We start from the raw sequence: 8,911 nt of genomic DNA, 5'->3' as shown, positions 1-8,911 counted from the left end.
ATTTTTTTATAACAGACTTAGTTGTAAAATAGGGCTCCTGACAGGCGATTACTGTCAACGGAAACACTCCTACGCCTGACGGGTGGGAATGGTGCGGTATTCTCTCTAACAGTGTGCTGCTAAACTTGCATTGCCAAGCGTCAGTTCAGCCACGGGTTACTAGTGGTAACCTCGTCTTCCCAACGAATCTAGCGGGAGTCGGTGCTCTTGAGTGCCAAGAAGTATGTCACGCCCCTGCAGGAAGAGAGCAAGTTGGGCACATTTAGGGCAATCAACCCTGTTCGGCGCGCTTCTTCAGGCATTTCCTCGGCCCCGGGAGTACCATAATTCTTCGCTGCTGGCGTGTCTCCTTTCCCCTCGGTAATTTCCCAGTGGACATAGAGGAACACGATGGTACGAGCGGCACTTACAATGCACCGCAACTGCGAGCTCGTGTACGCAAGTTTCATTGGCCGCGAAACACGCAAAAGATTATGATGTGGGGCGATGCTTTTCAATCTTACCGTAAAACGCAGCACAGAGCACTACGCGCTGCATGAAAGAAAATCACGTGACAGTGCTTCAATTGGCATTATTTTTGAGACAGAGTAAGACCTATTTAGTTTCGAACAAGAAACTCTTCCGCCTAATACTCACTATTTGTCAAAGAAAGCAATTCTTAAAACAAAGCAAGAAAGACAGAAACTTGAGAGAAAGCACAATGGATCGTCGCGCAAACAGAGAGCTTGACGTTAAAAAAAGTCGTAGTTAAAATCAGTGCCTATACGGTCGGCCACTGACTATCCCAAATGTAATAGCTTTTACGAGAGGCCAGATCCTCCTCTCGTTAATAATGTTTCGACAACTGCACTTGCACTTCAGCCATCGAGGTGCGCAGGCGCGGAACGTCGGCCTCTTCATGAGCGGTCTCAGTGGCCCCATCGGGGCACGGTAACATGAATATGGCTGGAATGTACAAGGGTTTTGAGAATATCTTGCCGCATCTGCCAACAGGACATGCTGTTTTGCACACAGTATTCTTTCTTGCATATTTTCGAGCGCGGTCCTTCAAGGTTGAAGATATCCGGGAGGCTTTGGATAAGGAGCGGCTGCTCCCTGGGGTTGTTGCTTTGGGCGCCTACCAAATTAACTGCAGGTGGACAGTGACCTTAAACAGCCCAGAAGCGATGAAGCGGTTGGCTGAATTTTTAGAACTTCAGGTCAAGGGCCTATGCTCACGGACGATGTCGCAATTTGTTGTACAGATAAAGGAAGTGTTGCTGCTGCTATCCAAGTAGTGAATAGTTTCAGTAGTGTAACTGGAAAGATGGTGAAGTGGGGAAAGTGTCTGGGTTCATGGCATGGAGAGTGGCCGTCGACCCTTTCACAAGTGGTGAGAGTGACGACACTCGCTGACAGAGAGAGAAAGAGAGAAATAAACTTTATTGTTAGACGAGGCTTCTTGAGCGCAAACAAGAGCAAACAAAAGAAACACAGCTAAAAGCGCATACATGGAAAGGTGGACATCGGTAAACGTTTGCGAGAGCCTAGGTTTGAAATCTAGTGTTTGTTGCAAAATTGTGGCATGTAATGCAGGTACACTCTAAAAAAAGTTTACACCCTTTGGTGCTTACCTTGTCCCCAAACAATAATCGTCATCTGCCTTGCTTGCGTTTCTTCTCTTGAAAACTCGGTTGCTCGGTACTTTCCTGTCCAGAATGCTGTGTCAAGCTGATAACGCGCAAGCCGTTCGCGACTAGGAAGTGTCGAGCTCGCAGCGTTAAAGAAAGGATATGCGGGCAAGACAGATGACGATTATTGTTTGGGGACAAAATACAACCCAAAGGGTGTAAACTTTTTTTTTTAGAGTGTACTGCATTGGTTCAAGGGTTAGTATACACAAGCTACATTGAGTCCTCGCTGTATTTATGTGGGTCTCGAATAACGCTCGATTCAGTTGCATGAATTTGTTGAGAAGAGTTAAGAACGATGGCTTTGGAATGGTGTACCTCTATATACAAGTTATAAACACGTTTTTTTTTTCCGTGACTTGAGCGATTCTTTCTTGCGCAATGCGGGCCAAGTAAAGCTGGGGAACGCGTTACATGGCTATGTTGTTGGTACAAGCAACATATCCTGCGGTTTTTTTTAGGAGGTTATTTAAGCGCACGGCTCTTGTGCGTTAGATTTTTGAATGAATACATTCTTTTAGTGAAATGTAGGAACTGTACAAAGTTGTACGGGGTGTAGCTCTGCCTCATACAATGTAGGTACAGGGCCTTACGCAGGGGAGGCCAAGGGCAAGGCACGTTTGAAAGGGTAAAGTATGCAAGTGGCACCAGAGACCGTGTTTCTTTTCTAGGCTTCACACTGGTACATTGCCTGTCAAAACCGTTCTAGAAGATTGTGTGCTTTTTTTCTTGTTTTAAGGTCGCACTGCTTGATCCGTAAGAAACCAGCAGCTATATGTTATGTATGTCTACGCTGTTGGAAGGGGATCTACTTTTGGGATGTGCTCCAGAGGACTATCAAGAAAGATTTTGCGTTACATCGACAGGGCATTATATATTTACCTATATGTAACGAAGCTGGATTGCCGTTTGACCTTATTATGCTAATTAGCCTTCACAGCCTATGGTGCTCTTTATGGCGGGGTTTCATTGCGAGCCGCATGTCCGACCCGCACGAATGTATTTTCGAGATTGCATGTCAAGATTTGTAGAACTTCAGAAAGCACACGCTTGTGTACCTGTGTGTATGGCAAAAGTGGAACCCCTGACAGCTCTCAAATAATCCTAAAATAGTCAGTCCAGTAAGGCTGATAGTTTTTCTTGCAACCTTACTGTTTCATCTTGCTTTCCTAATAGCTCGTTGTTTGTTTACGTAATATTACATAACCGGCGCTAAAGAACGTGCACTTTCTTGTTATTATTATTATTATTATTATTATTATTATTATTATTACACGTAAGATTGTCCCCTTATGGCACCAACAAAAATTTCTGTCGTCCCTACAGAGGTGGCCTTGTCACAAAAATACTCCAGATTATGACGTTTATTAATGTGAGCTAGAAGAAGACTGGTTGAGCTACCGAAATTTACGTTCTTTTAACAGAAATAAAACCCAAACATGGACAAGTATTTCTCTCATTAGGACAAAAACATTCTATGGTTTGTTTGTTTTTGTCTATTTTGCACTTCAGTTTTTCTTGTTTTTTTTTTTTGTAGCCTGAGTATGTATTTTGTAGCATGCGTGTTTGTGTTTATAGAGAAATGTGTGGTAGTGCTCTCTAAAGCTATATAGCCTGCCCTGCCATTTGTCTGCAGTTAACGAACGAACGAACGAAAAAAAGAAAAAAAAAAAAGAAAACAAACAAGCAAGCAAGCAAGCAGGGCCATTCCGGCAAATTTTTTTGCCTGAGCGGTTGCTGCCATTCTTGGTGACATGTATTTGTTGAGCGGCTTCAGAATTGCCAATGGCCTAGAATTCGCGTTTTCGGAAAAATAATTAAGTTGCACAAGCTGCGTCGTTGTGTCCTTGCAGAGATGCCAGCCTCTCGTTTTCTCCGCTTTTCTTTTCATCTTTATAACCCACTCACGCGGTCTTTGTCTACCTTAAGCAGTTGCCTACTATGAAAACTTCACTCAGGCAAGAACGCATCGGACACATGTTGTAAATTAAGCCTGAAGAAATCTCGCACACACGATCGCATTACGGGCTCGACTGCAACAGCCCGGGCGCAAATTATTTTCTAGAAGAAAATACCAAAAGGCGTGCTGCACCATGTGTGTTCGGTAATATTTCCCAACACTATCCATTATTCATGGGTCTTGCTGGTCTGCTCCTTCTGTGCTAGTTCGTCGGCCCACCGAATCGTAGTGGCAGCGAGGGCTGGTCACGTCTCCTTGGAGAAAAAAACAGCGCTGAAAAGACGCGGACTAAAAGAAGAACATGTACGACGGACAGGCGCGATGCGCCTTTTCTGATGCGATAGAGAGGTCTTCATGCCACGGTGGTACTACTCCATCTATAAAACCCTGTTTCTTCAAATAAAATTTCGTTGTAAGTTAGCGCCTGTCCGTCGTACATTTTCTTCTTTTAGTCCGTGCCATTTCGCTGTTTTTTCTTTAAGTATGTTACACTAGCTCGTCCACATCAAGCTTCCAAACCTTATTAGTTTGCTTCCGAGAAATATCTGCTTGCTTCAGGTTTCTGTAGTGTGGAAATAAAAACACAGATAAAGTTCGTTATCGTTAAGTGCAAATACAAGGTTACTGTTTTGGCATTCGCTCCGTCATACAAAGTGTGAAGCTATGTTTTCAAGCTGTTAGGATCTCCACCTCGTGGTTCGATGAGGAATTTCCGCCGCGTTCTTAACCATAAAGCCCCACATTGTATGTACTTTTTTCTAGGCTCATCTAAATGCGTCGTACTGAGTTCCTAATTCCTTCCGTTCCATATTACTAGCAGTGTTTATTTGCCCCCCTCACAGCTGCATATAGGCCACAGTGATTAATTGAATCTTTCAACGCTATTAAAGTAAAAAAAAGGAAATAATACCAATTTGACCGTCGCGCAAGTATTCTTTGATTCGGTAGCCTTGGCTATGATTAGCGAACGGAACGTCAAACCCTAGACCCGGTGAGTCTGCACAAGGTCAGTCATACAGCGACGATATTTTGGGATAGGTGGACTTAAATCTAAATGACCTTAAAATATTGTGTACTAAAACCGGGGCTATTCTCTGCGGTGTATCATATCATACATTTTACGGAAATGACCATTTTATGCAGCGTCAAATCAATTGACAGAGCTGCGGAATGTATGTAACTTTAAGACCGGTAGTTGGTCAACTTTCACAGTCCCAAAATGATACCTTTGGGCAATGCTTTTATCGGGTTTAGTACATGAGAGCGCTATGTTATAGGGCGGTGTTATTTTCACCGATGTCGAAATAGGGATTCGTCAGCAACGCGCGATGACGTTGTATATTAACGGGCAAGAACGTACAAGTAATCCTATCGCTGTCTGGTTCACTGTATCCTGGTAGTTGCGCTAACAAAAAATTTGTGACTGAATCGGGCCACGGCGGAGTGTTACGTCGTTAGGAAACTTTTTGGGCGCCTTGATTTGACGTGACTCCTTGGAGATGGAAGCTACCTGTTCCATAAGAAATTTAACGACTTCCTCCACTAGAAGAAATTAAGTCTGTAGCACAAATACCTTACAAGGTCAAACTTTAGACAGGTGGGTAAAGGGCGTTGCTGTGTGGATGCAGCAGCCGTTGCGCGTTAGCCAAGACGTAACACTTGAGGAAAGGCAAGCTTTGGGTTAATATCAACGAAACTCGTAACAAGAGTGTTGAATACACGTGGCTATGGTGCGTCACCAAGGTGCGGCACATTGTCATGTTATCAGTGTTATACGTTTCCTGGACTATGCATTGCATTTGCAATATTAAACGGTATCTATGCTCGATTTTCGTCTGTCCGACGAACAATAATAACAGGTTTAATGAGCCATTCTCCATAATATTGTTTCAGTCACTACACTAATTTAAAAAAACAGTTAAGAAATTTCTGGTGGTTAGTACCTATACTTCTGCTCAACATCTGACAGCTTGCGTGCACCGCTTAACTTTGTTTATTTGTAGTTCTCTTCTTTTTTCGCAAAACATGACCTTGCTTGTTAGGTTATGTATCCAAGTTTTCCGCATTTTTAAAATGTAGCCTACAACTTTGCTTTTGATACTTGACGTTGTGTGTCAATTGGGATATATCATCGTTTCTTGTTATTTCGTTTGCTTCGATATTATTTGCCATATCTGTTCTTTTCTTTTAACGTATAATTTCGTTTCTTTCCATTTTATTTACAACATGTTTGTATATTTCCGCCTGAAGGTCTCAATATAGCCAGTGACTAGGGACTTCCTTCTGTATATCCTATGTGGAAAGTCTATAATTTCGAACAAATAGTATTGTGAATATGGTCTCTCTCTGTGTATAACGCACCTGGGAAATGTGCGACTTCACAGCATAATTGCATCATGCCACCGATAGATCGTTACAGGTACTGAGGAATCGCGGCTGGGAAACGCACATAGTTTGGTAGTAGAGCCACTGCTGAAGTTAAACATAACGTTCTCCCCGTTATACTGAAACAAATGCAGTGTATTTCCATATTGGAAGTAGACCAGTGCATCCTAAGTCGTCTTTCATATTTGCACCAGATGCTTGAGAGCCTAGAAAATTTGAGGCTTCCTTTTTTTACAGGATGTGGAATTACAGTGATCGGTAAGCGATTTGAAAATGCGGATGAGAGGTTGTATAATGCAACAATTCCTTTCATTGTTTTTCATTATTCTTCTTCTTCGTCACTCGCTTAAGGGATACCATGCCTACGCGATCGCAGGTATCAGCCACTCGTTGCAGTGGGTGATCACAGAAGAAAAGAATCGGAGGAAAAAGTCCCTATATAATACGGCCACACTTTATATTGATAGCACTAGAACAACAAAAATATTGAATTCCTGGTCGTGAGCCTTAGCTGAAGTACTACACGTAACAGCCGTCTCCGCCTTCATGCCCGCGTTCGCCACCGCCGTTGCTTTCCAGTTGCCTTGCAACTAGAGTGACGTATAGAGCACCATCGCAATTAAGGGATCCTAGCGCTTACGGAACAGTGATTCAGAATACCGCTGGAAAAGAGCGGTATTCTCTACGCTGAAAGGATGGCGAACGCACAGAATGCTGCGTCGTAAGGCATTGAATCCTCTCAAACCATGCCGGTTTCCATAGATAGGTCATGCGATTGGTTAAAGCCCTCCCTGGAAATCTCTGTCAGCCAAGTATGCTGCCGTATATAGCTGTCCGTCAGCGCCACTGCATGCATTCCCACACAGTGCCACTTGAACGGGCTAGTTATCGCAATATATATTTGCGATGACAACACTTCCTATAGTACTGCCGTTGTACACTCAATTCATGCAGGCTATGGACAGTACTCGGCGCGCCGGTTCTGTAGTGTAGCAGTTTTCGGTAGTCTACAGTATACGCTATTGTCGCCAAGTTTTTTGTGTTCGTTTTCATTCTTCGGACAAAACCGAAGTCGTTGCCACTCCGAGATGCTGTAGCTATACGTGAACGACTGCACGACATGAACTATGTGTGTGGGTTCCATCCAGGGCATTTAGGCACATTCAGATATGAAACTTCGAGATCTTTACCTTTGCAAACCAGGATATGTGGAACTCGAATATGGTTCGTTCATAAAAAGAAGTTCTGCGTTATTTTGCCCTCATATATTTGGAAACCATCATATCTATCAGTGATCTGCCGCGGTGGCTTAGTAGCTATTGCATTCTTCTTATCGCGGGTGATAGGTCGCGGACTAGATCCACATACGCTCACGTAGCTAAATTAGGCGCATGGTGAAAAAAGTCAAAGGTGATCAAAATTAATACGGAGCATTTGATCGCAGTATCCCCCATCACCAATCGTGTCATCTTGGGACGTTAAACCCTACAATGATATTCTGTCCTTAACATAATCAATTTGTTCAACATCCTCTTTAAGTGTGACAGCACGTCATCCACTATTGAAGTTGCTTTTAATTTCGCGGGACAATCAGCATTTCTCCCCGGAGTTCTTTTATGGCTCGTAGCGGCCTTTTACTTACATAAGTGAAACCAGAAAGCAGGGAAAACGCGCTTCCAGCGTACTCTACGCACCTGGTCCCCTAACTAAATATGTCTGTCTGGTAACTTAGCCAAAGTATGGAACATGACGGGGCTATACCGAAGATATGGGTCCTACTATGCATGCATAGCGTGCGACCGAATAGGAACTGCAAGAAGAGATGAAGCCAAGCCTGATGTTAGGTCGCAAATGAGAGCCCGTTGTGCCAAGTCATCTCTTACGTAAGGACATTTCTTTATTGGAGCCCATTCGCACACCTCCCCCCCCCCCCCCCCCCCCGCCGCCGTTCACGATAGCGATAACAAAACCATAGCCCTTGTGCTCATGATAGTAGCAGTTGTCTACGGCTAATTTTGTTAATACTGGCTTAGAATTTGTTCGAAAATTCAACAAAGACAGAACGATGCAATTCTCCAGGAGATGGACCCATGTTCATAAAGGTCGACAAAAATGTATAGTTGCGCTCTGCTACGAAGCGGTATGGCATCAGGTGTTCTTCACCGTAGTGAAGACTAGAAGTGACGTCACGCTATAACCGCATAATTAAACAAGTCACGGTTGAGGCATCGTAGTGAGCAGACGGAAACGGCGCTATACGAATTAGAGGTACCGCGCGCAGTCTGCTGGCAACGTTTCTGCGGTGAAAAGCAAACCGCAAAAAAGAAAATAAAAGGAAACAGTTGGTTAGTTCTTGGAATCCACCAAACGAGGCGAGATGCTTTCGTCGTTTTCGCGTGCTGCGTTGCTCGCGAAGGAGCAGGAAGCGCACTGAGGAATTAGGCACGCCATGCGCCTAATTCGAAGAGACTAGCAGCGCAGCCTTTCGATTATGCAAGGCAAAAAAAAAAAAAAAAGCGGCGCATCGTGGCGGCTTCCCACCGGGTTTCTTTCTGCATCCACTCTTCTACGACTCTATTATTGTGCCGTATCCATCTCCACGGCCTCTCTCTCTCTCTTTCTTCGGCTGCAGAGGCGCGACTAACTCGGGAAGCGAGAACGGGTGCGTCGGAAATCGCCGCGAAGTTCAGCCGCGAGCCACCGTGCCACGGCTTGTGCCACTCGCGAAAGCTGCAAAGGCCACCGCCGCCGCCGCTTTTGGCCGTACGCCGTCTTCGTGCCTCTCTGTCTGGATATCGCCGAGGCTTCGCGCCTGCGGTCGTCGAGGAACGGAGGACGAGGAGGAAAGAAAGGGGAAGGAGGGACGCGCGCGCGCGTGCTCCCCCTCTGGCTCTGC

The sequence above is a fragment of the Dermacentor andersoni genome, chromosome 5 (genome assembly GCF_023375885.2).
Source record: "Dermacentor andersoni chromosome 5, qqDerAnde1_hic_scaffold, whole genome shotgun sequence".
Taxonomy (NCBI): Eukaryota; Metazoa; Arthropoda; class Arachnida; order Ixodida; family Ixodidae; genus Dermacentor; species Dermacentor andersoni.
This window is presented reverse-complemented; position numbering follows the sequence as displayed.